This window comes from Mytilus galloprovincialis, chromosome 2, assembly GCF_965363235.1.
Source record: "Mytilus galloprovincialis chromosome 2, xbMytGall1.hap1.1, whole genome shotgun sequence".
Lineage (NCBI taxonomy): Eukaryota > Metazoa > Mollusca > Bivalvia > Mytilida > Mytilidae > Mytilus > Mytilus galloprovincialis.
Window position 1 is genome coordinate 35,327,799 of NC_134839.1, and position 15,881 is coordinate 35,343,679.

The 15,881-nt window shown below is 32.7% G+C and overlaps 1 long non-coding RNA gene across 1 annotated transcript; it reads right to left on the bottom strand.

Moving 5' to 3' along the window:
• Positions 1–295: 295 nt before the first annotated feature.
• On the bottom strand, positions 296–4,533 carry LOC143062218 (uncharacterized). The gene is made up of 2 exons (XR_012974613.1): positions 4,009–4,533; positions 296–496 (listed from the first exon to the last, which is right to left on the bottom strand). It is a non-coding gene; the product is annotated as an uncharacterized LOC143062218 (long non-coding RNA).
• Positions 4,534–15,881: the final 11,348 nt, after the last annotated feature.

A 15,881-nucleotide genomic window follows, 5' to 3' on the forward strand; every position in this document is an offset into this window, starting at 1 on the left:
AGTTTAACCGCCGATACATCATTTTCAATCCATCATACTTTGCATTGGCAAAAGCCAAATTGTCCGGTATGGAACCAGTCTCAGATTAACAAAGGGAAGTAATTTGTTTAAAAAGTTTGTAATAACAGAATCAAATCGGACCAAACATTTTGCCTTATTTTGCATTAGAAATGCACAGAAGACTAAGTTGATGATATACATGCATTGGTTTAAGAATGGGATAAACATTACTTTTAACGAGTGACTCACTTTAAATATTGGTTTTATCGTGCAAAAAAACAAAAAAAGAAGACAATTTTCATTCCAAATGTAATTAAGATTAATTGTATCGATGTATACCACCAGGACCAGTGCATCTATCCATTTTCAATGATTTTAATCTGAGGAATCTGCTCTAATTTCTGCATGATGACATTTTCAACCTTTCAAGCAACTGTGAAGTGCTGCAATATATTTTTAAGCAGCACATAAACAGTTATTAGAGAGGTACTTTCAGCTGAAACGAGAAAATATATTAGTTTTGAAAAAACACTTTATACACTAAATAAAACATTTCAGTATCTCTTTTTATAATTTTTTTTTAGTGTTATAATATTTTTTTTGAATTTTACATTTGTTAGAGATACATGAAGTACCGATACCTTATCCCGGCCTCGTGTTTCTTGTTTGTACACCTGATTTCTCTCACAGTCCATTAAAAAATAAACAGGGACTAAATTTAAAGTCAGTCCGGAGATTTAAAAAAAAAATGTGTTCCAGGGTTCACGTTCCCCTTTTCTTGCCCACTCTTCATGTTCTTTGTATGTACTTCATGTCCAGGTAAATGAAATGTGAGGTGAATATCAACTAAGGTGTGATCAAGTATAAAAAATCAAATGACACTCTCTCTAAAAGAACAGATATTATGAAACCATATAACATTTTAGTTCCAGGAAAATATCTTAAGAAGGTGGAAATAAAATTATGTTATGTTTGTTCCAAAGAACTTATTACCATTCAAAGACTTGTTCCAGGGGGAACAAGTATTATGGGAACAACAATCATGTTCACACCACTATGAGAATAAAAAGTTTTCTGGCTTTTGGCTTCAGTTGGAAAAGTTTTAAGATCTGTCATACACTAGATGTGTAAAAGTTAAATGCATTTTGTGTTTCAGAAAGATAATTTCTACAGATGGATTCAGCCATATACATTATTAGATAAAGAACTTGTGTTATGATGAATCTTGAAAAATAAGTGATGAAAACTGCATTAATATGACCTCAATTGGAGATATAACCCAGAGCCCAGAGGTGGATTTAAGGGGAGCAGGGTGTTATTTCTGAATAATTGGTGGAAAATAAAGGGAACACAGACGGATCAACCCATTTTAAAAAGGGGTTCCTAACCCGGACAAAAAGGGGGGATTATATAGGGAACACAAAATCTTACCGCTTTTGAATCCGCCACTGTGGAATCACTGAAGAATGACTAGAGAGGGCCCCTACTTTATGAAAATTTCTAGATCCAACCGGGTCTGTGATAAATTTAAATCTAAATAAGCTATTGTTATTTATTACATTAAGTAGGTCAACAGCTCATCTAGCTAATAAATATATTGTTGTGCCTTTTTATGTATATGGCTCGTTGTAGATTAACATCTAAGAAATAGTTAAATTCATGTTTATGATTTGTGTCATTATTGTTTCATTATTGTAACAATTATAAAAATCATTGTAATAACGTATTTAAGCACGTGAGATTCATTGCTATAAAAAAAAACAGCTTACGCCCGACGTCTTGTGTGGAAGTTTTATGCAATAATCATAAATAGTTTCTGAGGAAGTTTTAAGCAATAACCATTTATTTTTTTTGAGACACGGCGGGACATGTGAACCCCCCCTTCCCACCCTGTTTAATTTACAAATATCACTAAAATAAAATTTTGAATCAAACCAAAAAGTATACAGATCTTTAAATTAGTATAACAAAGAAGTGTGTACAGTTTCAAGCAATAATCATAAATTGTTTTTGAGCTACGGCGCGACATGTGAAAAAACCCTCCCGTTTTTAACAAAATACTCAATAACTCAAAAATAAAATTTTGAGTCATCACCAAAAAGTATACAGATCTTTAGATTAATATAACAAAGAAGTGTGTAAAGTTTTAAGCAATAATCATAAATCGTTTTTGAGATACGGCGCGACATGTAAAAAAACCCTCCCCCTTTTAACAAAATACTCAAAAACTCAAAAAGGAAATTTTGAATCATCACCAAAAAATATACAGATATTAAGATTAATATAACTAAGAAGTGTGTAAAGTTTTAAGCAATAATCAAGAAACGTTTTTGAGATACGGTGCGACATGTGAAAAAAAGCACACCCCTGTTTTAGTTACAAAGTGCCGTAACTCAAAAAGTTTAAATCTTATTTTTACCAAAAAGTATACAGATCATTTGACCATCATAAAAAACAACTATATTAAGTTTCATGAAATTTGGATAAGTCGTTCTCAAGTTACGGTGCGACATGTTTACGCCGGACAGACGGACAGACGGACGAACAGACGGACGGACACCAGACATTTGTATACCATAATACGTCCCGTCAAAATTTTGACGGGCGTATAAAAAAACCTTTTAACGAGGCGTATATCGGTTTATTAAATATATCTTTTTAAACTAAGAAAGTTGGTTTTACTTAATTTAAACAAAACATTAAGGTATCTTACACTTTATCTATTTCATAAATAAAAAGCAATATATATATAATTATATATCGTTACAGTTTATGTATAGAGGGGAAATGCATACTTAAACCCCGTGCCTACTTTGGTGTTTGTACACCTGATTTCTCTAATATGACCTCAATTGGAGATATAACCCAGAGCCCAGAGGTAGATTTAAGGGGGTGCAGGGAACTATTTCTGAAAAATTGGTTGAATATAAAGAGAACACAGGCGGATCAAGCCATTTTAAAAAGGGGTTCCTAACCCAGGACAAAAAAGGGGGGATTATATAGGGAACACACAATCTTACCGCTTTTGAATCTGCCACTGTGGAATCACTGAATAATGACTAGAGAGGGCCCCTACTTTATGAAAATTTCTAGATCCGCCAGGGTCTGTGATAAATTTAAATCTAAATAAGCTATTGTTATTTATTACGTTAAGTAGGTCAACAGCTCATCTAGCTAATAAATATATTGTTTTGCCTTTTTATGTATATGGCTCTGATCTGGTTGTAGATTAACATCTAAGAAATAGTTAAATTCATGTTTATGAGTTGTGTCATTATTGTTTCATTATTGTAACTATAAAAATCATTGTAATAACGTATTTAATCACGTGAGATTCATTGCTATAAAAAAAACCTTTTAACGAGGCGTATATCGGTTTATTAAATATATCTTTTTAAACTAAGAAAGTTTGTTTTACTTAATTTAAACAAAACATTAAGGTGTCTTACACTTTATCTATTTCATAAATAAAAAGCAATACATATATAAAAATATATCGTTACAGTTTATGTATAGAGGGAAATGCATACTTAAACCCCGTGCCTACTTTGGTGTTTGTACACCTGATTTCTCTAATATGACCTCAATTGGAGATATAACCCAGAGCCCAGAGGTAGATTTAAGGGGTGCAGGGTTCTATTTCTGAAAAGTGGTTAAATATTAAGAGAACACAGGCGGATCAAACCATTTTTAAAAGGGGTTCCCAACCCAGGACAAAAAAGGGGGGATTATATAGGGAACACAAAATCTTACCGCTTTTGAATCCGCCACTGTGGAATCATTGAAAGTTGACTAGAGAGGGCCCCTACTTTATGAAAATTTCTAGATCCACCAGGGTCTGTGATAAATTTAAATGTAAATAAGCTATTGTTATTTATTACGTTAAGTAGGTCAAGAGCTCATCTAGCCAAAAATAACAACTAAATGCATTTAATACCTATCTATTATATCTATTATACTGACAATAAACAAATAATACAAATAAAATCCTATTTGGAATTTTCATACCTTGATAAACTCGTAATATAGTGTAAATCTCAAAATATATAACTTCCATTTTCTACAGACTGTACATGATATCAAATGTCCTTCACATAACATGTGACGTATTTAATCACGTGAGATTCATTGCTAGAAAAGAAAACCCTTTTAACGAGGCGTATATATCGGTTTATTAAATATATCTTTTTAACTAAGAAAGTTGGCTTTATATAATTTAACCAAAAATTAAGGTATTTTACACTTTATCTATTTCATAAATAAAAAGCAATATATATATCAGTTTAAATGAGAAATATATGATTAAAGACCGTGCACTCTTAAGTTATATGTTTGAAGCAAGCGCATAGGTCATCATATATACGTCTTGAAATTTCGAAGTGTCGGCATTTCACGAAAATAAACGCAATTGAGCTAATTTTTGGTGCATGTGGAAGATAATGTAAAAGCCTTTAAAAATAATACCGTAATTCAATGAACAAATAAGTTTTTCATAGAGAAATATATCGCTACAGTTTAAGTATGCAGGGAAATGCATAGTTAAACCCCGTGCCTACTTTGGTGGTCATTTTTACGCACGAAATGCTGACTTTTACGCCAATAATTGATATATATATATATATATATATATATATATATATACTATGCACAAATTGTTATCTTTTTACTCGAAATGAATGAAAAATCCATCTTTATTACGAATTTCGCTTTCTGTAGTTTTATCTTTTTTATCATATAAACGGTCGTCTATTGTGATTTATTCTTGATAAAAGGTTAACGCTCGTCTCATGTTTTCTAGGTAACATTTATCACATAACGCTTTTTTCCAAAAATATTGTCTGTGGTTATATTACCTTTATAATAAGTAACGGTTGGTTATGGTTATATAACATTTCTCTTATGGTTGTATAAAAAGATATACACACAGCACTGAGTAATACGAAATTATACAAATAGTTATCAAAAGTATAATTTAGTACGCCAGACGCGCGTTTCGTCTACATAAGACTCATCAGTGACACTCATATCAAAATAGTTATAAAGCCAAACAATACAAAGTTGAAGAGCATAGGGGATCCAAAATTCCAAAAAGTTGTGCCAAATACGGCTAAGGTAATCTATTCCTGGGACAAGAACATCCTTAGTTTTTCGAAAAATTTAAGTTTTGTATCAGGAAATTTATTAAAATGATCACACAATTGATATTCATGTCAACACCGAAGTGCTGACTACTGGGCTGGTGATACCCTCGGGGACGAAACGTCCACCAGCAGTAAACTGCCATAACTGATTGTCTTATCCAGCATCATTAGACGATATTGTGACATTTACATTCGCTATTCATAAGGTTAATGAAAACTTTCTAAGGTTTAGACGATGGGAAAAGACATATGTGATTTCTTTAATATCATACAAAGAAACAAAGGCAATCATATCATACAAAGCTACACTTCTATGTGTATGACTGTTTGTTGATATTTTTGAATTTCACCAAAACCAAATAGAAATGAAACATTATATCTCAGATTTCTTAACCTTCACGAAGACGAATAATTTGACATTTGATTGCTTTTAAGATTTTTATATTTTTGTCACACGAAGTTGGCGTACAGATATAGTGTTTTAATTATCCGTCACAAAATTAAAGTCCATCAATCTGAGGAATTATAAGTCATAGTTCTTGAGATTTTTTTTTGTCCGTCACAAAATTAAAGTCCATCAATCTGTGGAATTATAAGTCATAGTTCTTGAGATTTGGTTCATAGATGCGTCTTGAATAGCAAAGGGGTCCTGATAAAAATAAGGTAATTTTGACCTACATTTCACAAATGAGTGACTGAATAAAGTTTGTGTTAAGAGTCCATTACTGAGATACAACTCGTAGAAAAAAATATTTTTTGTCAGTAGATGCATCTGTAATAGTCAGAATCGAGTGTCCTTAAAAATATGTCATCTTGACATAAAATTCATGAACTAGTAAATGTGGTGAAAGGCTGGCGGTTGAGATGAGAAATACAAATATTTTGTCAGTAGATGCAACTTTGATAGTCACTAGTTTCAAAGTTAAGTCTTGAAATGGAATAAAATTGATATTCCGTGTCATCAACTGCATAATTAAGTTATATTTCATACCATTATCAAGACTTATTGGATTGGACCAGTTCTGGCAATTGGGAATTAAAGTCCTCTCAATATACAGATTGTTTATACAATACTTTGCACTTTTGTTTACACCAAAAACCTGCATATTTCCGGCCCAAAACATTTGTTGGGTGCACCAATTAACTCTCTTGTCTTACCGTTATTATGAATAATACCTGTCTGTGGTTATCTAACATCATCACAATTGATAGTTGTCTATGGCTGTCTAACCTTTATCACGATTGATAATTGTCTGCAGTTGTCTTACCTTTATCACGATTAATGTTTGTCTAAACTTTATCAAGATTAATAATTGTCTGTAGTTGTCTATCCTTTATCACGATTAATGGTTGTCTAAACTTTATCATGATTAATGACTGTCTGTAGTTGTCTAACTTTTATCACGATTAATGGTTGTATAAACTTTATCATGATTAATGATTGTCTGTAGTTGTCTAACCTTTATCACGATTAATGGTTGTATAAACTTTATCATGATTAATGATTGTCTGTAGTTGTCTAACCTTTATCACGATTAATGGTTGTATAAACTTTATCATGATTAATACTTGTCTGTAGTTGTCTAACCTTCATTATGATTACAACTAGTCTAAGGTATCTAACCATATCAAAAATAATGTTCGTCTTTCGTTGTCTATCCTTACCATTATTAATACTTTTCTATGTATGGTTCAGACCTTTAGTTGAGTACGGTTCAGACTGACAAAAATAGGTCGAGAGTTACATGGTCACCTATTAGTAAAGACACTATCCATGTCTTTGATTTTTGCTAATGTGCCTTGAATATATGCCTTGTGCTTTTTGTTACATATTGTTTGTTTTATAGTGATTAAGATTACAACACAATGGTGACTGCTGTGTCCGTATTTACACTTTTTACCTATGATGTCTGTTTTTTTTTTGTTTACAAATCGTTGTCAATATAATGGAATTTAATGCAACCTTCATACAAGGGAGAGGTTTAGTAGCTATAAAACCAGATTTAATTCACCCTTTTCTACATAAGAAAATATCTGTACTAGGTATGGATATAACAGTTGTTATCCCTTTCGGTTGATGTGTTTGAGCTAATGATTTTGACTTTTGATTACGGACTTTTTCGTTTTGAATTTTCCTCCGATTTCGGTATTTTTTTTTATTTTACTTCAGACTGGTAGGGTAATTGTTGAGACTACTGTATTTAACTCCACCAGTATGAATTGTTTGGAATTTTACTTGATATTACTTGACCCCAATCTAAACTTTACTCGACTGTACTTGACCATTATCTTTGCCATTGCAAATAGTCTGAACTATTACTACCAATCTGAAACAGCCATTGCCTATTATTGGCCAGTTCTTTGGCCTATTTCTTAATCTAAACCATACTCGATTAGAGGTCTGAAAATTTTTCGACCCGTCTGAACCGTACTTGACCAAAATACCTCTACCTTATTTTTACTGTTTTACTAACTTATTTTACCTGACATGACAACCATGCTTAGCTAAGGTGATCTAAACTTTATAATGAGTAATGATTAGTTGAGGTGATCTAACTTTTATAATGATTCATGCTTAGGTGAGGTGTTCTAACTTTTATAATAACTGATGCTAAGCTCTAACCTTTATAACGAATAACAATGAATAATGATTTACTGTGGTGATTTATCATTTCAATAAATAATGCATAGCTATGGCGATCTAACCTTCACACGGATTTAAAGGGTAAAAAAAATCAAAACAGACGCTACATCCTAGACGCTTTTTACTACTATCACTGTATGAATTTGCATGTGTAACCTACCATAAACTGTTATCGAAGGAATAAGTCTCGTTTTTTTTTTTGTAATTTCGATAACTTAATGAAAATGTTGAAATTAAAATAGCAACACTTTAACATGTAAGTTTCACAAATATTCAGTCAATGAACCATGAATGAAGGTACATGGCTAAACAACTTTCATGGAAATGATATGTGCCAATGCTGATACAACTGCATTCCAAATACCATAGACTTGTCATAAGTAGTTCCCTTAAACAAACCTAAACACAAACTAATACAAGTAAACTAAGCAAAATTTCAAAGTTTCGTAAACCATAACTGAGGGGGCAGGGTCAAATAATCTCTATGGTGATAAGATGTTTCAATGCTAATACAACTACATACCAATTATCATTTAATACTCTTTAACTGTGGTTCTCCATACACTGACATAAACACAAACTAATAGATGAAAACAAAGCAAACATTTCAGTCAATAGACGATAACTGAGGGGAATAGGCCAAATAATCTCCATGGAAATAAGATATGCTACTGCTTTAACAACTGCATACTAATAATCATTTACTTAACACTAGTGATTTCCAATTAACTGATCTAATTACAAACTGATGCATGAAATCTAAGCAAAGTTTATAGACCATAATTGAGAGGGCGTGGCCAATTAATCTCCATGGTAATGAGATGTTCCAATAATAATACAACTACATACCAAATATCTTAACTTACCACTTGTGGTCATCATAAACTAAACCTAATAAAAAATTAATACATTGTTGATGCCGCTGTGGCTGACACAAACAACATACCTATGTTTCGCTTTTTGACTGTCAAGCGATACAAAAAACTGGAAATTCTTAGTGAGTAACTATTTTATTCTGAGCTAGGAAATTGGGGATGGAGGGGATGGTTTTTCCTTTTTTGTGTCAAATTTTAATGAGCAGAAAAATAACTATTTTAGCCCTGATCTGAGTGAAAATAAAAATTGTAGGGCATTCAAGTAAGTAATAAGTATTCTGACCCTTTCATATCTTCTATGGACTGTGCCCCTCAGGACTAAATCGTCACTCCCTCACAGTACATACAAAGAGAGATTTAAATGTGCTTGTTCTGTCCACTATGCCCCTCAGGACTAAATCATCACTCCATTATAGTACATACAAACAGAGATTTAAATGTGCTTGTGTCCACTGTGTCTCTCAGGACTAAATCGTCATTCCATTATAGTACTTACAAAAAGAGATTTAAATGTGTTTGTCCAGTGACTGTGCCCCTCAGAACTAAATCGTCACTCCATTATAGTACATACAAACAGAGATTTAAATGTGCTTGTTGTGTCAACTGTGTCTCTCAGGACTAAATCGTCATTCCATTATAGTACAAACAAACAGAGATTTAAATGTGCTTGTTCTGTCCACTGTGCCCACTCAGGACTAAATCGTCACTCCATTATAGTACAAACAAACAGAGATTTAAATGTGCTTGTTCTGTCCACTGTGCCCACTCAGGACTAAATCGTCACTCCATTATAGTACAAACAAACAGAGATTTAAATGTGCTTGTTCTGTCCACTGTGCCCACTCAGGACTAAATCGTCACTCCATTATAGTACATACAAAAAGAGATTTAAATGTGCTTGTTGTGTCAACTGTGTCTCTCAGGACTAAATCGTCACTCCATTATAGTACAAACAAACAGAGATTTAAATGTGCTTGTTCTGTCCACTGTGCCCACTCAGGACTAAATCGTCACTCCATTATAGTACATACAAAAAGAGATTTAAATGTGCTTGTTCTGTCCACTGTGCCCACTCAGGACTAAATCGTCATTCCATTATAGTACATACAAACAGAGATTTAAATGTGCTTGTTCTGTCCACTGTGCCCACTCAGGACTAAATCGTCACTCCATTATAGTACATACAAACAGAGATTTAAATGTGCTTGTGTCCACTGTGTCTCTCAGGACTAAATCGTCATTCCATTATAGTACTTACAAAAAGAGATTTAAATGTGTTTGTCCAGTGACTGTGCCCCTCAGAACTAAATCGTCACTCCATTATAGTACATACAAACAGAGATTTAAATGTGCTTGTTGTGTCAACTGTGTCTCTCAGGACTAAATCGTCATTCCATTATAGTACAAACAAACAGAGATTTAAATGTGCTTGTTCTGTCCACTGTGCCCACTCAGGACTAAATCGTCATTCCATTATAGTACATACAAACAGAGATTTAAATGTGCTTGTGTCCACTGTGTCTCTCAGGACTAAATCGTCATTCCATTATAGTACTTACAAAAAGAGATTTAAATGTGTTTGTCCAGTGACTGTGCCCCTCAGAACTAAATCGTCACTCCATTACAGTAAATACAAAAAGAGATTTAGGGACAATGCCCCTCAGGACTAAATCATCACTCCATTACAGTACATACAAAGGGATTTACAGTAAATGTGTTTGTCCAGGGATTGTGTCCCTCAGATCTAAATCGTCACTCCATTACAGTAAATACAGAGATTTAGGGACTATGCCCTCGGGACTCAATCGTCACTCCATCACAGTACATACAAACAGAAATTTAGGGACTGTGCCCCTTCAAGATTAAATCGTCACTCCCTCAGAGTACATACAAACAGAGATTAAAATGTGCTTGTTGTGTCAACTGTGTCTCTCAGGACTAAATCGTCACTCCAGTATAGTACATACAATAAGAGATTAAATAGGCTTGTTATTTCCACTGTGCCCACTCAGGACTAAATCGTCACTCCATTATAGTACATACAAGCGGTGATTTAAATGTGCTTGTTGTGTCAACTGCATCTCTCAGGACTAAATCGTCACTCCATTATAGTACATACAAACAGAGATTTAAATGGGCTTGTTCTGTCCACTGTGCCCACTCAGGAATAAATCGTCACTCCATTATAGTACATACAAGCAAAGATTTAAATGTGCTTGTTGTGTCAACTGTGTCTCTCAGGACTAAATCGTCATTCCATTATAGTACATACAAAAAGAGATTTAAATGTGTTTGTCCAGGGACTGTGCCCCTCAGAACTAAATCGTCACTCCATTATAGTACATACAAAAAGAGATTTAAATGTGTTTGTCCAGGGACTGTTCCCCTCAGAACTAAATCGTCACTCCATTACAGTTAACACAAAAAGAGATTTAGGGACTACCCCTCAGGACTAAATCGTCACTCCATTACAGTACATACAAAGATATTTACAGTAAATGTGCTTGTCCAGGGACTGTTCCCCTCAGATCTAAATCGTCACTCTATTACAGTAAATACAAAAAGAGATTTAGGGACTATGCCCCTAGGGACTCAATCGTCACTCCCTCACAGTACATACAAACAGAAATTTAGGGACTGTGCCCCTTCAAGATTAAATCGTCACTCCCTCGGGGTACATACAAACAGAGATTAAAATGTGCTTGTTCTGTCCACTTTGCCCCTCAGGACTAAATCGTCACTCCATTATAGTACATACAAACAGAGATTTAAATGTGCTTGTTCTGTCCACTATGCCCCTCAGGACTAAATCGTCATTCCATTATAGTACTTACAAAAAGAGATTTAAATGTGCTTGTTGTGTCAACTGTGTCTCTCAGGACTAAATCGTCATTCCATTATAGTACTTACAAAAAGAGATTAAATAGGCTTGTTCTGTCCACTATGCCCCTCAGGACTAAATCGTCATTCCATTATAGTACATACAAAAAGAGATTAAATAGGCTTGTTCTTTCCACTGTGCCCACTCAGGACTAAATCGTCACTCCATTATACACTGTGTCTAAACCACACCGGCAAAATTTGCTCGGACTCGATGGTATCTAACATCCGGCACAATGACGGAACACCAATAGACAAAAGAAAGGTAGGTTTCTCCTTATTTTGTTTATTTTTTTTTATGATATCGAAGAATATATATACATATACAACTATTTTCTATTGTGAGATGCAATTGTAACGGGGTATTTTCTGGTCAAATACAACGAAAACTATTCTAGGGTTCTGTTCTTGTAATACACAAATATTTAAGACCCTACAACATATAATAACAAATAATAAATATTCACATGACAAGACAGTACATATAACATATGGGCAAAGGGGAATAACTACAATTCATATTTATTCCTTTAGATATCTATATACTGAAATAAGTCCTAAAAGCACTCAAATCTAACTCTTTGGTTCACTTTCCAATACATTATTCATATGTATCTCATAATAATTAATAATTATATACATCTCAAATCTATTAATGAGTTGTCCAAATATATAATAAATATATTTGTATACAAAGTATACAAATTCTGACCAACATAAAGATATTACATAAACTACACTTCACATGAACAGACAATTACTTGAATAAAACATAGACAGTACAGACATTACAAATAAACAACATAGAACACAATGCTTACCATGTATATGGTACAAAGGTCAGTGTACTAGCTGGAATATCACAGTGCTGTGTACATTAAAATCTGAGCACTACTCATTTGACAACTTGATAAGGTATCAATCCATATCCTGAATAAATACAAATATAACATTCATAAGTCCAGTGGCAGGACTATTTCACCAATTAAATAAAATATACAACTACATCTAAAATATGTAGTTTCAGAGTTCTGTATTATTCAAATACCAAAGTTATCTGTCTTTCACTTTTATTGTAACTTTATAATATTTAAAGTACTAGAATGTTTTATATTAAAATGTTTAATATGACTCTGTGTTTTTATAAAATGATTTAATCTTTTACTCTTTCATACTCCAAATATTCCTCCATTCAATACATACAATCAATCCTTTCACAAAGTATTAAAATGACATACTATTAGTTTGTTAATTAGAAATAAGGTTAATCAACTGACCTGAATATAAGAATATTGAGAATCCAAGAATTATAATACAAATATCATCAATGTCAGAATTGAATATAACAAGCAGGTTATTTTCACTACATTCCAATATGTCTGCAGTCTAAATCTACCAGAAACAATGAAAACATATAGTAAGACCTTTGGCCTAAAGATTGACCAATCAAAAGGTTAGAATTTTCCCTCCAAAATAATATGAAAGAAAAGAGGTTCACCAAAGGGAAAAGAGAATGATACTAGAACAATAGTGCTAGAAATAGAAACAATAAATAACCAAACTATCAAACACTCCAATAAAATTAATATCATCAATATCATATTTGATATATCAATCAAATATGACTCTGCCACACAATATTTTCTACAACCGTTCTATATTAACGGAGAAATAAGTAAAAATGCATGTCAAAATGACGAATTGAGTGAACCTTGCCTCGAAATTGTTTAATTTCTCGTTAAATTGATCACATTGTACGGAAAGAAAGGTACGGGAAGATAGATATTGACACGGAGATTGCAAATTGAGTTATTATGAGCATCTCAATAATTGTATTTCTGTGTATGGAACGAAAGAAAAGGGTCATGCCAAATTAAAATAAACCGGTTTCGTCAATGTTGTTACTACACAATCACCCGGTTTCGTCTATATATATATCACCCGGTTTTTTTTTGTTTTTTTTTAACAAACAATTTATGAAAAGAAACTTTGGCACGGATCTGAACATTGTCTTTCGAGATTTTAAATATATATTTATTGTAAAGTAAACTTGGCGTGTTAAAATCTATTTTAAACGGGCACTTTTGGACATAGTTAATTATGATAAATCAGGGGCGTAGCTAGAAAGAAACAATGTGCAAGCAACTACCGGAAAAAAATTTGGGACCCCTTTATGCAGATAAATGTTTTCTTTTCCGGTTTTCGGCCATAGGACGGTTAAAAGAGGAGCTATATGTAGATAGGACTTATAATATAAAAAAATTATGAATGTAAAACTATTAATAAATCTTCTGAATAGAGTAATACATAAACAACACATATTTGTGATACAGAATTTACTCAAAATTGTCCAAAATCTGCTGTTCGGGACTAGGCAGAAACAAACTTCTCTATTACTTTAATTGTCAATATTCACACTGAAATGCCGATGAATATGCAGTAATGCTAGTAACTGTCGTCGTTCATTGTTGATCGTACATTTGTTTTCAACATACTCAAAAAATAATGAGACTTTCCAATACTGTTTTGGCGTGATTGCAGGGTGATTGGCTCTGGTAGCCTGTCGACCACATCGCCTCGGCATATTTTCAACGATATCGAAGGGTTCTGATATTCTAATGCCGATTGGTACATCTCATTCCAAACTGATAAACCGTACACTGTAAAATGTGCTCCAAAAACTACATGTCTTAGACTGAGTATTACAAATTCAAATCTTGTAGAAGATACAAGTTACTGTCCGATTTTGTCATAATCTCCAATAACACTTTTATTTTGAAACCAAATACCGTTATTTAATGATATTTCATCAATTAAAACAGTGACAACATAGGTGTTTCCTTTAACATTCAATCTATACATTTTTATTTTGCCAATTATTTTTTTGCATGCCGAATCGATGTGCACGCAACTGCGTGTTAGCGTATAGGGAGCTACGTGCCTATTAATACACATTTTCCTAATGAAAGGCGTATCCCTTATTTCACTTAACTTCAAACTAATTTTAAATGGAATATAAATACTGAATAGCAAACACTGGTATCTTTTTTCAATTATTTTGTAACATTATTATATTTTCTTTGTTTCTAATAGTAGTATGTAAAGATGAAAAATAAAAGGATGTGTTTTGATTGTGCCATAATTTTAATTTACTATACTATATTATATACACTTAGTTTACAATATTTACTATCAATTATTTTAAAATACATTTATGCATTCAATCATTGACGAACAGTCCCAAACCGACTATAGTCTATACTGTTCTGCACAAATTAATCATGCATGCAGTCCTGCTAGATTTTCTGGTACTATATATACTGTGTTACTTGCGCACTAAAGCGAGTTTTCACACTTAAGCATCCATAACATAGCAGTGAGATTTGTAACTTTCTCCCCGTTTCTGGTAGGCACATTTATTTTCATAGGCATGTTTTTCACATTAATTTTACAGTTCTTATTTATTTTTTGTACAGTTCAAATTCAATTGAAACTTTAAGATAACTTTCGAAAACAATATCTGACAGTTTTGTATTTTCAATGTGAATAAAAGTTGGTTTGCAAAACATGACCGTCATTTATATCTAGGTCTTATTAAGAAGAAGTAACCACTTTTCCCATAAACATTGACAAAGAGACAACTTTCTTTTAGACACAAAAATTATGTTGAATTAATCAAGTTTAGGTCAGCGTATGACTTAAACAATGAGAAAAACACACAAACTGCATGAAAGCAAGCTATAACAGGGCCCTACATTATAAATGTAAAACAATTCAAACAAGAAAACTACCTGCCTATTTTATGTTCAAAACGCATATGGTATAAAGCAACCAAAGACAACCATGGAATTACAAGCGTGTGATTCGGGAATGGACTGAGTCAAAGTGTTGTCGCTGACACAAACAGTACAACAAAAGTACAAATAATAAAAAATGATGAAAAAACCTTAACTCGTCCGATGACAGAGTCTGTATAGTAAATGCGCGATGTGTGCCAAAACTTGTATCATAGTTTAAATTATCCCTTAAAGATTGTAAAAAAGATTACATACATAGAATGATTAGATTACTTATAAAGGTGTCCATCCTTTTGTGCGAGAAAATCACATATCAATTGTGTGTTTCGATTTTTAAGACCGTAAACTTTAATTTCAAGTTTAAACATGTTCAACACATTTTCCCATAACTCATATAGAAAACGCATATTTAGAGAGCTTTAATCTCAATATGCTGTTAAAAAATTTCGGAATGCAAAGTAAATTAAAATATTTGTGTTCTATAAGAGTAGGAATTCAAGTGTTTGCTTATTATTTATTTGAATCTGAGACTCATATAAATAAT